The sequence below is a fragment of the Teleopsis dalmanni genome, chromosome 1 (assembly GCF_002237135.1).
Source record: "Teleopsis dalmanni isolate 2A chromosome 1, ASM223713v2, whole genome shotgun sequence".
Lineage (NCBI taxonomy): Eukaryota > Metazoa > Arthropoda > Insecta > Diptera > Diopsidae > Teleopsis > Teleopsis dalmanni.
The window spans coordinates 61,683,093-61,689,508 of NC_051846.1; positions in this window are offsets into that span (position 1 = coordinate 61,683,093).

A 6,416-nucleotide genomic window follows, 5' to 3' on the forward strand; every position below is an offset into this window, starting at 1 on the left:
AATTTTCCTAATGGTTCAAATTGGGGAACCTAGTCATACTATCAGAGAGTCAAATTGTCATTTTAACACTAAATACAAGTCCATGAGAAAATATTTAAGCATTTTCCATACAAAAATACTCGTCATCAAAAGGTGCGCTTAATCTTCCAAAAATTTTTAAAAAGTCAAATATAGTCATTGTGTCCAGTATGATTCCGAGTTATTAGGGGATGTCCTCAAATGAAATAAAATTAATAGGCAGGAACAATAAAGTCATCCTCCAATGAGTTCATACCCAATATATTTTGGATAAAAAATATTTAATTCCCTTAAGAGATTATAAATTGGTTAATAGCGCTACCATGTAAATGATACGACTAGTATCTTTTCACAGCATAAGATAAAAAATATGAAAGGGAATACTAAGAGGTGCAGAAAGAATGAAGAGACAGAAACCTTTTGTAGAGCTAACAAGCTTGAGACAATCTGAAGTGCTATTCTAATTTTAATATCAAAAAAATTTATTTTAGTTTTGACTTAACCAGATGGAGAGCTTGTGAGAAAACAAGGGAGTCTCTATCTGCAAACAAATAAATGTCTTGAACATCTTGAAACTATTAACAATTATAAGTCCATCATTTTGAAAGACTTTATTTATTTGATAACCAGCTTAAACATCAAAAACGATGGCAGCCTGGGGATTCAATAAAGAATAATTCTTGTTAGCAGATGTTATCTCAGACTAGTGAGACCAACCATGCTTTGTCAGGTAACCGACTATATGAAAGACTCGGTACTACAAACTGACGACAACAAGCCACTGATCGGGCTTACTGAAAGAGGCTACTGGACGTGACAGGGGAGGGCTCATGTTTGTAATGACCAACTACGTAAGCAACAATTGTATTGTGTACTTCATTTATGTATCATGAGTATCACCACTTACTTTCAGGGACAACTATTTCTCATTGTGATACCGTCAAGTTGCTAGGAGCAGTGGAAACTAATATAAATACTTTACGTATGTGAATGTGTATACATTAAAATGAAAAATGAAAAATTTGCTTTTTAAAGTAAGTGATTCTGATCATGCTTCTTTAAAATAAGAATCATTCTAGAACAAGATATTTCTCGAAGCATTGTTCTACTGTTTATGATTAATAGTCTCGCTTTTGTTTTTGACATTGAACTGTGAAAACAAGTTAACTTTAGCCGTTACTGTATATATTAGCCAAAATCATATTAGTTATAAAATATCTTATAAGACAACATATGAACATGCTGATGACGATCTTTTTGTGATATACTAGATTTTTATAAATTAAAGTTGTTTTAAGTTATACACAACCATTTTTTTTTGAAAGCTTTTTATATTATGTGCTTCTAATGCGCAATTTAAGTGTAATTTTAAATTAAGTTAAAAAAATTGTTTACGTTTAAAGAAAATCTAAACAAGATCTAAAGTACTGACGAGTTCAGAATAGTACAACGTCCACTCTCTTCTCAGACCGTTCATTTTGCCTCAAACGATATGACATAAGCGCTACAACCTTTCTTCTTTCCATTCTTTTTACAACTTTTGTAAAAACAGAAAAATATATTATTAAAAAAAAATATAAAAATAAAAAAAAAAAATATTAAAAGACATTAAGTAAAAAATCAAAAGTTGTAAACAAATACGAGTAGAAAAGAAAATGAAACTATATAATGGTGGTGTTTTTGTTGTTAATAAAAATAAATAATACATGGAACTTTCCTGAGGGAATACAGGCAGGCATATAACCTATACGTGCTCCAAGAGCGGAGTGAAGTGTACAATGTGCCGCTGTTGTCCCAAATAAACAAAATTCCAAAATGTTTAAAATGTTAAAATTTATACAAAACTAAAAAAAAAAACATAAAAAATAAATGAAATACAATTCTTTTGTCGAGTAGCTTTAGCGTATCCGCTAAATATTTATTTATTTTTTTCTGTTCGGTAAAGTTCTTCATTTCTCAGTTACGGTGAGTTGTTTTTTACTCCAAAATTACTTAATACTATTTTCGCGGAAATTTGTGGACTCATTATTGATGAAATAAAATAGAAAAAAATTTTATTCTTATTTACCTTACCATAAGGTTCGCATTATGCGACCAGAAAGAATATATGTTAATAATATTTGTATGGTGTAAAAATTGCTTTTTACTTACTATTATATTTGTACTATTTTCTCATTACAGACTTTACTTTTAAAACCATAGTTAAAGACGGTAGGGGTATTTAAATGCAACTCGGTGACTTAATACACATATTCATGTTAAACTTTACATATAGTTGCATATATGAAATTACCGCGTTACTGAGTGATCGAATTACTGAGGTATCAGGTAAGATAATAATTTATATAACACGATAAAACAATAGTTAATTCCATTTCCCATTTATTTCAAATTAAAGCATAGAAAAGCATAAGTTTACAGAAAAAGAATTGAAAAAACAATCATTTCCTCTCTTTCCGTACTGATTAGTATATCCACTTATAATTTCGTTGGAGTAAAAAAAGCACATTTAGATTTGTACTTCATTACAGAGTTTGGTCTGATTACTGTTAAGTTTAAATTGAAAGAATCGTTTTAGTTGTCATAGGTGGTTTCGAGATAAAGTCCATATAGCAATTACTTTCAATATTTTTGATTACGAATTTTGGATGAAGAATATTTATCTCAATCTAGAAAATATTTTCCCGATTTTTCCAGAATATTTAATTCATTCTAGAGAATAGAATGTTTCTCTGATCTTGTAACGTAGAAGAAATACCAGAAAGACTTTATAAAATAAATATTTTCTTATATTACTTGCATCATATATTTCACTTTTTTCTTCAAATGTTTTATTATTATGTTTTGAAGTTCAAATTTCCTGATTGTTAACGATTATTTGATTTATACAAAGCCATCTGTCAATTAGTTTGTTTACAGCAGCTGTTCATGTGAGACTACCTCAAGTGCATTTAGCGATTTTTACTATGAAAAATTATTATACGCGATTTTTTGACCAAACACGGCACCACTGTCATCGCTCAGGCACCATATTCGCCAGATCTGGATCCGTGCGACTTTTTCCTGTTCCCAAAACTCAAATTGCCCCTTCGTGGTAAGCGTTTTGAGTCGATTGAATCGGTAAAACAGAATTCGCAGAAGGAAGTAAAAGCCATACCTGCACAGGCCTACGAAAAGTGTATGAAAGATTGGGTTAAGCGTTGGCATATGTGTATCGCTTCAGAAGGAGCATATTTTGAAACAGATCAAATAAATCTGGAATAAAATTTAAATTTGTGTTTTATATACAAAATCCGGGTACTTTTTGAGCTGGAGGTAAGTTGCTTGAAAAGAAAAATCTTACTTTATAAGTAATAGTACGTACCAAAAGATAATCCAGATCTATGAGTTAAGGGAAGTAAATCGGCATACACACCATAATTAATTAATATCGAGTATTTCAGATTTAACTTGAGGTTAGTCGTTCAAAAATGAAGATTGTACTAGGAGTAAGAGTAAAAGAGTAAAACGCTTGTGATTGTACTAAGAGTAAAACGCATTAGTAAAGGTTAAATATTAACATGAGGGCTCAGGAGCGTTTCTGTTCGATTCTTTGACTAGGGAATCATTCTCACCGAAAATTATTGGATGGAAAAGTTTTAAAATTAATTTTGATTGTTGTGCATTTAAGTAGTATAGTACCCATAACTGCAATAGTAAATCAATATAATCCTAAATCGGTTATTTAATAAATTTAAAAAATATTAAAAGAACTAAATTATTTTTTTAATTTTAAAAGGTCTTTTTTGTTAACCCTTAATCACTCATAACTGTCTCTCTCAAATTTTTTTATATTAAAAAATATTTTCTAAAATTCATCAGAACTCCGTCATTTTAAGAATATTTAAGTAGCCTGAAGTTTCTAAAATATTTTCTAAAATTCATTAGCATTTCGAATATCCATCATTTTAAGCATATTATAATAGCCTAAAGTTTTCCTTATTAATTATAATTCATTGGAATCTTAAAAATTTCATATTACTAAACATTTCTTTTATATAAACGTTGATTTTTATAGTAAAACAACCTATTACGAATTTTATTAAGAGTCAATGAATTAATTAATAAAATTAAATTAATTTAATACAAGATTTTTAAAATGCTTTCGTACACATTTTAACACGATATGCTCTTATAAATACAGAAACTCCTAAATGTATTTTGCAATTCATTAATTTCGCAAACAAATTAAATGCTTGGGGAATCGCCATCGCAATCGCAATCGCAATGGCAATGGCAACAATAACGTCAAACAGTAACTGCAACGTCATATCATGACACATCTTTGAGCGCACATGAAAATCAACGCAAAATTCATTACAAACATAAACATGCGATCATTGCACTTTGCAAAATTAAAAACAAAAATAAAAAAGAAAAAAGCTAAATCAAAAACAAAAAAAAACACACAGCAAAGCACTGAGAGTGTTGTGCAGCAGTGCGCAAATGCAGAGAAAAAGTATTTCTCGTATCAAAAAAACAAAACAAAAGTTAAAAAATATATGCACAATCACTGCAAATAATAACAACAACAAAGCAAACACAACAACAACAACAACAACAATAACAACACGAACAGCCACAATAAAGAAAGAGTTTTTTGTATGCAGACAATTTTGTTGCCATTTCGTGTCGTGTAACAACATTTTTAAATGTGGCGATCATGTTGCTTACAAGTTGTTGTTGTTGTTGTTGTTGTTGTTATTGTTGTTGTTGTTTCGGTTCATGATGTTCATATTGACGTCGTTGTTGTTGTTGCTTTTGTTATTATTGTTTGTGATTATTTATTTTTTTTGCTATGAGCTTAGCTGGTCAATGGTTCTCTGGTTCATTGCCATCAAGCATGGGGTAACTAACCCAACGAGCAACATTTTTGTTGTTATTTTTTATTGTTGTTGTTTTTGCTACTCGTACGTATGCACAAAAACTTCGTCACAGGCGAAGCATTTGTATTATGAACGTTTGTATATAATGACTGATTTTCCTACTTAATTTATTTTGTTTTCATTTTGTTTTTCTTTTCATTTTGCAAAAACAAAAAAAAAGCTTATCTACACTTTTACGCTAGTTATAGTAACTAGTTAGTATTAGCCGTACTAGGCGAATATGTTGTGATTGTGAAGTTTTGCTTGCTGCAAAAGGATAGTTGTGGCATTGTTGTTGTTGTTGTTTTTTTTGTCTTACTCGTAGGTTGAATGCAATTGACGTCGCTCGGTGTCTTCTTGCCTTGGTTTATACAGAAATCAAGTTGAGTGTGCCTCTGTGCCATTCACACTGCTAAGTTTACAAGTTTATTGGCTTTTTTTTTGAATTTTCGTTAAATTTTTTAAAGTTTACAGTTTGTTTTTTTTTCTGGAATTACTTTAAATAAAAGTATTAGATTTGATTTTTCTCATTTGATTAAATTTAGTGTTCATCATCATCATCATGGTTATGATCATGATCATGGTTATGTAGATTTTAAATTTCTCCTAAACACTGGTGGATGCACTAGTGAATGCATTCACATCCATGTTGGAAAGGTGGGTGCAGTAGGATTAAAAGTTGTTGGCGTTGCAATTGCCTCAGGAGGTCATTGATTTTATTTAAAGAAAATTTTTTATATAAGCATATGCATGTATATTAATTATAATTTTTAAAAATCATTTAAATGGTGAAACTTTTGAATTAGTCAAAAGCAATGTTTGTCATTTTTTTAAATCGTTTACAGATTAACCATTTTTACTAATAGAAGGCTTCGAACAATAATGAAGAAGCAGTAACAACAAAAATTTGATTAATTAGATGAAATTTGGGCTGACCAATAAACGCTGTTTTGAGTATTATCAAGTACTTATTATCAGTGATCTCAGGATATATTTTTATTAAAATCTACGTAATTAATTAAATTATCGTTTTTGGGACACGATTCACCACAAAAAATTATTTATGAAGAACGATAGTTTTCTTTCAAAAATTTTAAATATGCGATTGGTGTCTCCAAAATTATATTTCATGCAAATTCGATAAATATTAGACGGATTCGAATAGCAAAGAAAAGACAAGGACAAAAATTGTATTTAATTTATTGAAATTTGGTTGACCAGTGATCTTAGGATATATTTTTATTATTAACTATTATCGTTTTTGGGACACCATTAACCACAAAAAAAAAAAAAATAACTATGAAACTAAGTATTGAAATCTATAGAACAAAAATGATAGTTATCGAATTTTCTCTTGAAAAATTCATATATGAGATTGGTTTCTCAAAAAAAAAATGTCACAATTGTGATAGTTACAAAAAGTAACGCAAATTTCATAGAAATTCGACAGATATTTTTTTTTCAATGTTCTTGTAATTATTTGTGATCATAAAT